The sequence below is a fragment of the Panthera onca genome, chromosome E1, assembly GCF_046562875.1.
Source record: "Panthera onca isolate mPanOnc1 chromosome E1, mPanOnc1 haplotype 2, whole genome shotgun sequence".
Lineage (NCBI taxonomy): Eukaryota > Metazoa > Chordata > Mammalia > Carnivora > Felidae > Panthera > Panthera onca.
In genome coordinates, this window is record NC_138352.1 from 4,771,379 (window position 1) to 4,780,147 (window position 8,769).

The following is an 8,769-nucleotide window of genomic DNA, read 5'->3' on the forward strand; positions in this document are numbered from 1 at the left end:
ATTCCTCTCCCGCCAAGATACAGTAGCTACGGTTTGCCACTCCACAGAAATAGAGGTGACAGGCACTTGCTCCCAATATTTGTCATTTCAGAATTCTAGAAAAGCGGGGAAATCTTCCCCGCAATACATTTGGCCCATATAAATGGCGACTCCCCCCCCCCCCTTTTTTTAGGATAGGTTGCAGGCAGAATCACACAGCCATTTCCTGAATCAAAGATCAACTTGTGAGATTAGTTTTTACTGGTGGCATAGGGGTAATTGCTTCAGTAAAACATCTGTTCCATAATTAGAAAACGAAGATTTCTTCGCCCCAACTGAGTGTAATTACTTTTGGCTACCAGAGGGAAAGTTTTAAGATCATCATCAAAATTCAGTGAGGATTGTTTTTTTTTGGGGGGGGGGCGGTTAATTTTTCTTTTCTATTTTTTTTTTTCTAAAGTAGCTGGGAGTCTGTAAGGAGGTCTGTATTTATTAGAGTTTTATAGGCTGTAATAGAATAAGGCAGAACTCCCAAATCCATGTGGGCTTATTAATATAGTTATGCAGACCCCAGTTATGCAGAAATACAGTCAATTCAAAGGAATTTCTATTTTGAAAAGAAGTGAGGGCACATCGGAGTTAGGGGCTTTTCCCAGCAAGTCCGTAAATAGCTGAAATTCTAGGGCATCATTCACCCCTTGAGTTTCAGATCTGCTGTAGCAAAAAATGACTATTTTGGATACATCAGGTTTGCTCTGATTTGCTGTTGAGGACCACGTACTGTGGATGCAGGCTTGCTATGATTCCATCCCCCAGACCGTGTTACCGCCACATTCAATGGTCAGTTCTCTCTCTCTCTCTCCTTCTCCGTATGTCACTTCCGCCATGCTCACCACCACACAACTCGGCGTCCTGGACTCTTCGATCTTCCTACGGTTCTCCTACATCGCACCCAGTCCCTGATCTGTCTTCCTTCGGTCTCATGAGCTTCTCAGGCTCAACCTTACCCGATTTTCTGCAGTGTCCTAAATTCATCTTCTTCAGAGTTTTCACTTCCACCTTGCAAGTTTCCAAAAGTAGATTGCCTCCTGGAGCTAGTGTAACAAGTTTAAGGACATTTGGTCCTCTCCCTTTACCCTTCCAGACTCCTTATCCTTTGCAGGCCACTCTTTCTCTGACCTTGAATACTGGTCTTGCCTGTAGTTCTGCCCTACGACTCACTACATATTCCTTCCCAGGGGACCCCCTCCTTTTCCTTACATTACCATCTATTTGTGTTCATTTGCCGTCCATGTACCATAGTCTCTGAGCTCCTGATCCATGTAGCCAACCAAGCAAATACCTCATCTTAGAGGCTGTATTCATTTCCAAGGGCTTCTGTAACAAATTCCTACAGGCTGGTTGGCTAACACCAATGGAAATTGCTAGATAACATAATGATGTTAGAATTACTTTTATTGGTAAAAGTAATAGCTTGTCAACGAGCATGAAGCTTGTTCTGAATGAGCTCTCATTGGGGAAAGGGAAGCATTCGGGTTTTGTGTATTGCCTGACATGATTTGGAGACACCCCTTACCGTGAGTGGGGTATGAAAAGCTTGCAACGTAGTGGCCTCTTCCAGTGGGCATCTGAAGCTGGGTCAGAGAATAACCTTGTCTTCAGTCCCTGACTTTGGAATGTTTCTGGTTGCCTGAACCCAACTGAGAGTAACTGAACGCTGCTTCCGGAACGTTGTGGTAATTGTCTTGACCAATGCTTTCTAATAAGGGTGGTGTTCATAGCTCCCAAAAGACAGAGAGCTGGGACTTAGTTGGAGTCTTATAGAACTGACTGCATATACTGTTTTGTATTTGCTTGCCAATAAGTGTTGAATAAACGTCCACGGACTGGAAGAATTTGGTCTGACATTTTCTTTCCTTGTAACCTAGCAGGAAGGTTGTTAGAGAAGAGCTGAATTTTCCCCACTCTAAACTTCAGCAGCCATCATTACCTACAAAAGGAACTTACCTGCCGAATAAGGCCCTTAGGCCAGCTCACAACATAAGTATTTGTGAAAATAATAGACCACTTCATTCATCAACTTACGAATTCAAACAGACTTCAAATGGACAAGTATAAAGGGCTTTACTTGGACGATTTGGAGCTGTTGCACTAAAGGCAAATGTCTTTTAAGCGCCAGGAAATATCTAGTGGAGGGTGGAGGAGGAGGAATTCAAAGATTAGCTGATGGCCACATTAAAAGCCAAGAGGGCAAGGGCGTGGACGCCCACTCTGGGGAGATGGCTGTGGCTGAGGCTTGGAAGCTGGCGTCCTCTTGAATCCAGGGGCAATGAGGAAAAAGGACTGGTCAGGAAAAACATGTCCCATGGCAATTATCTTTGCCCATAAGGATTTGTGACTTATTTGCTTCTCTTAAATCAAGGCCAGACAAGGGCCAGATGTGAGCGAGTTCATGACAGCCGTGACCTACCAAATAGTAGGACAGTGGGGTTAAGGACAGACTCATCCGGCCTGAGGAAACAACAGTTAAGGTTCAAGTTCTGCCTTGTCATTGTCTTCCTGCTCCACATTTCCTTTGGTTTGAGATACGAGGTCAGCGTCTTGGGGGCCAAAAGGCAAACAGCAAACGACTCCCAAGAGGAGGTTTGATTTCAGGGTGAACGTCATCTCAACCAACCAAATAGTTCACTGTGTATTTTAAGCTCTGGACAGGAGAGTGGTAAGAGCGCAAAGCGGATCCGTGAAGGAATATGCCCTCCACTTTTCCTTCCCAACTTTCATTTTCAAACGTTGCTAAACCGATTTCACGTGGGCTTCCCTTCACTCCAAGGCAAACTCCCTTTGGTTTTCTAAAATTGTTTTAATGTTTATTTATTTTTGAGAAGGAGAGAGAGAGAGACAGAGTATGAGTCAGGGAGGGACAGAGAGAGAGGGAGACATAGAAACCAAAACAGGCTTCAGGCTCTGAGCTTTCAGCACAGAGCCTGACGTGGGGCTTGAACTCACGAGCCATGAGATCACGACCTGAGCCGAAGTCGGACGCTTAATCGATTGAGCCACCCAGGCACCCTGAAACTCCTTTATTTCTTATTCAGTTATCACAGCACACTGATCTGTTGCTTGGCATCTAGATAGATGGTGCTTGCAACCTCGGTGGGGGCACTAAGAAAGAAAGATCGGCTAGTGGAGAAGGGAAGGGGCCAGTGGCAATACGATTTTGATAAACTGAAAGGAACAGCTGGAAAACCTTCCTGAAGGCTGTGGCTCTTCCTTTTCCAGATGTTAACTTGTCTACCTTCCAAAGAAGCCCAGAGAGAACGATCCAGGTTGGAGGCAAACCAGCGAGGTGATGGAGTAGCCATGATGCACGTGTGAGCCCTTCTCTGTTTCAGCTTCCGTGCCAAGGGTTGACGTCTTTATACATTGCACCATGGCTCTGGAAATCTGGAGCACATTTCCGGGCAAAGCTCCCAGGCCATGCAGGTAGTTCCAGAATCTGGAGGCCTCAGACTACCTTTTGAAAATTAATAAATTCTCTATTTCTTCATTTATTTTATTGAGGTGTAGTTGACATATAACAGGGATTTCAAGCGTACAACGTAATGTTCGATGTTTGTATATATCGTGAAGGGATCACCACAATGTCTAGTTAACATCCGTCACAGTTCCAAATTTTTTTTCTTGCGATGATGTCTTTAAAAATCTACTGTCTTAGCAGCTTTCAAAGATGCAGTACAGTATTATTAACTATAGCCACTCTGCTCTACATGGGATCCCCATGACTTATTTTATAACTGGAAGTTTGTACCTTTTTGCCTTCTTCTTCCATTTCTTTCTCCCCTCATCCCTTGCCTCTGGCAACCACCAATCTGTTCTCTGAAACTTCGAGCTTGGGTTTTTTGTTTTGGGGGGGAGGGTTTGCTGGTTTTTCAAAAATTCCACATGCAGGGACGCCTGGGTGGCTCAGTCTGTTAAGCGTCTGACTTTGGCTCAGGTCATGATCTCACGGTCTGTGGGTTCGAGCCCCGCGTCGGGCTCTGTGCTGACAGCTCAGAGCCTGGAGCCTGTTTCAGGTTCTGCGTCTCCTTCTCTCTGTGACCCTCCCCCGTTCATGCTCTGTCTCTGTCTCAAAAATAAATAAACGTTAACAAAAAAAATTAAAAAAAAATTCCACATGCAAGTGAGATCGTACGGTATTTGTCTTTCTTTATGTGACATTTCCCTTAGCATTATGCCCTGAAGGTTCATTCGTGTTGTTGCAAATGGCAATATTTTGTTCTTTTATTTTTTTGTGGCCGAATGGTTTTCTGTTGTGTATATATACCACATCTTTATCCATTCATCCATTGGTGGGCACTCAGGTTGTTTCCATAGTTTGGCTATTGTAAATCACGTTGCAATGAACAGGGAGGTGTGAGATATCTTTTTGAATTAGTGTTTTCATTTCCTTAGATAAATACCCAGAAGTAAAATTGGTGGGTTATATGGCAGTTCTAATATTTTTTTTTATTGAAGTATAATTAACATCCAGTGTTATATTAATTTCAGGTGTACAATATAATGATTCAATATTTTTGTACGTTATTCAGTGCTCACCACAATAAGTATACTCTTAATCCCCTTTATCTCACTCACTGTTAGTTCTATTTTTTTTTTTTTTTTTTTTTTTTTTTTTTTTTTAATTTTTTTTTTTTTCAACGTTTTTTATTTATTTTTGCGACAGAGAGAGACAGAGCATGAACGGGGGAGGGGCAGAGAGAGAGGGAGACACAGAATCTGAAACAGGCTCCAGGCTCCGAGCCATCAGCCCAGAGCCCGACGCGGGGCTCGAACTCACGGACCGCGAGATCGTGACCTGGCTGAAGTCGGACGCTTAACCGACTGCGCCACCCAGGCGCCCCTGTTAGTTCTATTTTTAATTTTTTGAACAACTACCATACTCTTTCCGCAGTGGCTGTATCATTTTACGTTCCTGCCAAAAAGGCACAGAGTTTCCAGTTTCTTTTTCTTTTCTTTTTTTTTTTAAGTTCATGTATTTATTTTGAGAGAGAGAGAGACAGAGAGAGTGTGAGCGGGCTGTCAGCACAGAGCCTGATGCCGGGCTCGAACTCACCAACTGTGAGATCGTGACCCGAGCTGAAACCAAGAGTTGGACGCTTCACTGACTGAGCCACCCAGGTGCCCCAGCGTTTCCCGTTTCTTTACATCCTTGTCAACCTTTGCTATTTTCTGGGTTTGATTTTTGTTTTTCGATAGTAGCGATACCCACAGTGTGAGGTGAGAGTGTCTACACTTTCATGTAACTTTTGTTCTCAACTGGACAGCCTTCTGATGATATTTTTACCCGTGCGAGAATGAATCAGAATATTTCTTCAATCCGCCTTTTAGTGTTTGGCTATGATGCTACTGTGCTATTGTTACGTGAAGAAGAGACAGGCAGATCCGAGCAGAAAGACACAGTCAGGTGCCTGTGGCAGGAGAAAATGGGCAAGAACCAAGCAGGGCATATCCTCAGAGGGGCAAGGGAAGTTCAGGGCAAGTGTGGACGAGGCCCCGCTGAGCTGGTGAACGCTTCATGGTAGACTGGTCAAATTACATCCCTCAGACTCAGATAGATCCTCATTAAAGGCCTGCACCTCAGAGACGTTCTGGCCGACCGAGGCGCATCATTACGGAGACCGGGCATGATAACAGTAATTTTAAATGAAGTTAAAAGAGCGGTCTAAATTAAAACAGGTACTCATGTTTCAACTTCTCTCAAGAAGAGTCTCTATGGGACGAAGAAAATTCACTGAAGTCCTAATGAGCAGAGCGATCTTTCGAAGGGGAACTTTACCAGCCCTGGCGAGCAAGGTTTAGAGACGTGGGTAGCTCATCCCGTGGCCCTACGGGTCCGGTTGTTTTCTTCGAAGTCACTTGAGTACAGAACGATTTGCAGCGGCAGCTTGGTCCACCCTGGGACTCCATCATGTTCTGTGAGGGCTTTTCATCAAATGCTACCTGGTCTCTGCTAGCATAGTTATGTAGTGCCATAGTCCCGTCTGAGGGGGGCTTCAAAATGACTCTCGTGAGGAGTCCCCGGGGGAAAATGTGACATTTTTTCCCCCTGCACCTGTCCCTAGTTAGGCTTCACTGCTGTCGTCGTCGTATTCTTCTTCTTCTTCTTCTTTATTAACATTTATTTATTTTTTTGAGAGACAGTGTGAGCAGGGAAAGGACAGAGAGAGAGGGAATCACAGATTCCGAAGCAGGCTCCAGGCTCCGAGCCGTCAGCACAGAGCCCGACAGGCGGCTCGAACCCACGAACCGTGAGATCATGGCTTGAGCCGAAGTCGGACGCTCAACCGACAGAGCCACCCAGGCGCCCCTGCTTCGCCCCTGTCTTGCACACACTCTGTAGCCATCAGGGTGCCCGTGGGCTCCTTGGGAGAAAGGGAGGGGTCGTTTTCTTGCTGCACTTTATTTATTTATATATACATATTTTCCAGCGTTTATTTATTTTGAGAGAGACAGAGATAGCGCGAGTGGAGGAGGGGCAGAGAGAGAGGGAGACAGAGAATCCCAAGCAGGCTCCGCACTGTCAGCACGGAGCCCGACGTGGGGCTCGAACTCACCAAACCTGTGAGATCATGCCCGGAGCTGAAACCAAGAGTCAGACGCTTAACCCACGGAGCCACCCTGGCGCCCCTCTTGCTACACTTTAAAACACCCAACAGAGGAAACGCACAGCAGAGGTGTGGGAGTTTGGCTGACTCGTGGTAAAAAATAAACACAGTTTCCTGTTTGCCTTTTATTTTCATTCCTAAGTGGTGAGAGGTTGCTGGTGCTTCCTGCCAGGACTGGCATTTGACGCAGGCAAAGGAGGTGTCATTTGGGGACCAAAAAATATCCATACGTGCAAGCTTCCCAAAATCTTCACCTCTCACTCATCGGTGTTATTCCTTAAAGGGTTCCCGAGTGTCTTAAATTGGCCTAAATCATTACGTTCCTTGGAGGGTTGAAAGATTGACACCTTGAAGCCTTATAATTTTCTCGTGCATCTGCTTAGCTTGAAGCAACGCCAAGTCCAGAGAATATTCAGCTGTCCGTCCATCCGTCTCCATCCACCCATCCGCCCACCCTCCGTCCCTTCTTTAGTTGCCTCTGTACTCCCAACTAATTTTATACAATCTGAGATGGGTCTCCTATGGTCTTGTGGCATTTCGTAACTCTAGGTGTAGACACTACCTTTCCCAGGGAGACTGGAGGGAGTGGAGGGAGAACATCTAATACTTGAAGAAATACCTGAAAAAATTTTCATCAGCGTGTAGCGCAAAAGGCCAGGAACCCAACAGGTGTACAATATATTCGTGTTCAAATTGAATGAGAGCCGGGAACTGATCTGCCCCACCCGGCGGGGAAAGCCTTCTGAACGAAGCCCTCCGCGGGTTTCCCTGCAAGATGGCGGCAGGATGGCTCTTCGCAGACTGATGGGCGGAACTGCCTCCGTTACTCAAAACACACGGTGCTTCTTCAGGGAAATGCCTGCCAGGTGCAGAAGAGTCTGCTGACAGTCACTTTTCATTCCTGGGGCTGGCAAACCTCCTGTCTGCCCTCTGTCACAGGCACGTTCGCCTCTGAGTCACCTTGTGCGTTCGTTAGCAGTGTGGCCAGTCCCTGGTTCCAGCTGCCGTGTTAGTGCGGGACCACACTCGACGTTCAAAGCCTGGGTACAATGTTTCATTTCCCTTCCTGCACCCCTTTGCCAGGCACAGTTCACATTTGTGCCTCAGAAAAATCTTTCTTTTAAGACTTTTTAATTTTTTTAAAGTTTATTTATTTTGAGAGAGAGACAGAGAGACAGAGAACGCTAGCTGGGGAGGGGCAGAGAGAGAGAGGGAGAGAGAGAATCCCAAGCCACTCCACGATGTCAGTGCGGAGCCCGACGCGGGGCTCGGTCTCGTGGACCGGAGATCACGACCTGAGCCGAAATCAAGAGTCGGACGCTTAACCGACTGAGCCATCCGGGCGGCCCTCAGAAAAATAGGAGAAGAAAGAAAAGAAAAATCTTTCTGATGAATGAATGGCTCTAGGGGTATTATAAGTGCAGTGCAGAGACGGTGAGTGCAAAACCAAGACGGTGGAGGGGGGCTGGAGACGCGGGACATAATTAGTTTGAAAGATGCTTAGAAGGTTGGAATAGTAGGTGGGCAACACACGCACACGCACACACGCACACACACAGATGTTAAGAGTGACCCCGAGACTACCAGTTCCAACAGCTTGGCAACCTTATTAAAACTGATCTGGGGAATGTGGGAAGGAATAAAGACGTTGGAGGGAGTGTGATGTTTTGGGCAGGGACACGCTGAACGAGAGACACCCAGGCAAGTCTGGAGCCCAGGGGGAGAGGCGGGGAGGTACAAAGGGTGTCGTTTCAGGGCTATAGAACTCTCTGCACTTGACACACAGACCCACAACTGGAAGGTAAAATGAGAAGCTTTATCGTCTTGAGCATTGGATCGGCTTGGGGTCGGGTCTCTCACGGTGACTTACTAACAGCCTGACTAACCCCCAGCTCCCGGCCCGCTGGCACGTCTGAAGGATGAAGGATATTAACATCAACCGGTAGTGTTGAAATATGGACCTACTGTGCGATGGTGACGTGCAGAGGCCCGGGAGACCCTGTGCCAACAGTAATCACCATGGTGCAGGGTTCTAAAAAGACCGTACTAAGCACTCAAGTGGGCTCTCAGCAGATTGAGTTATTCCCAAAACTCTCAATTAAAAAAAGAAAAGAAATCCGGAAGA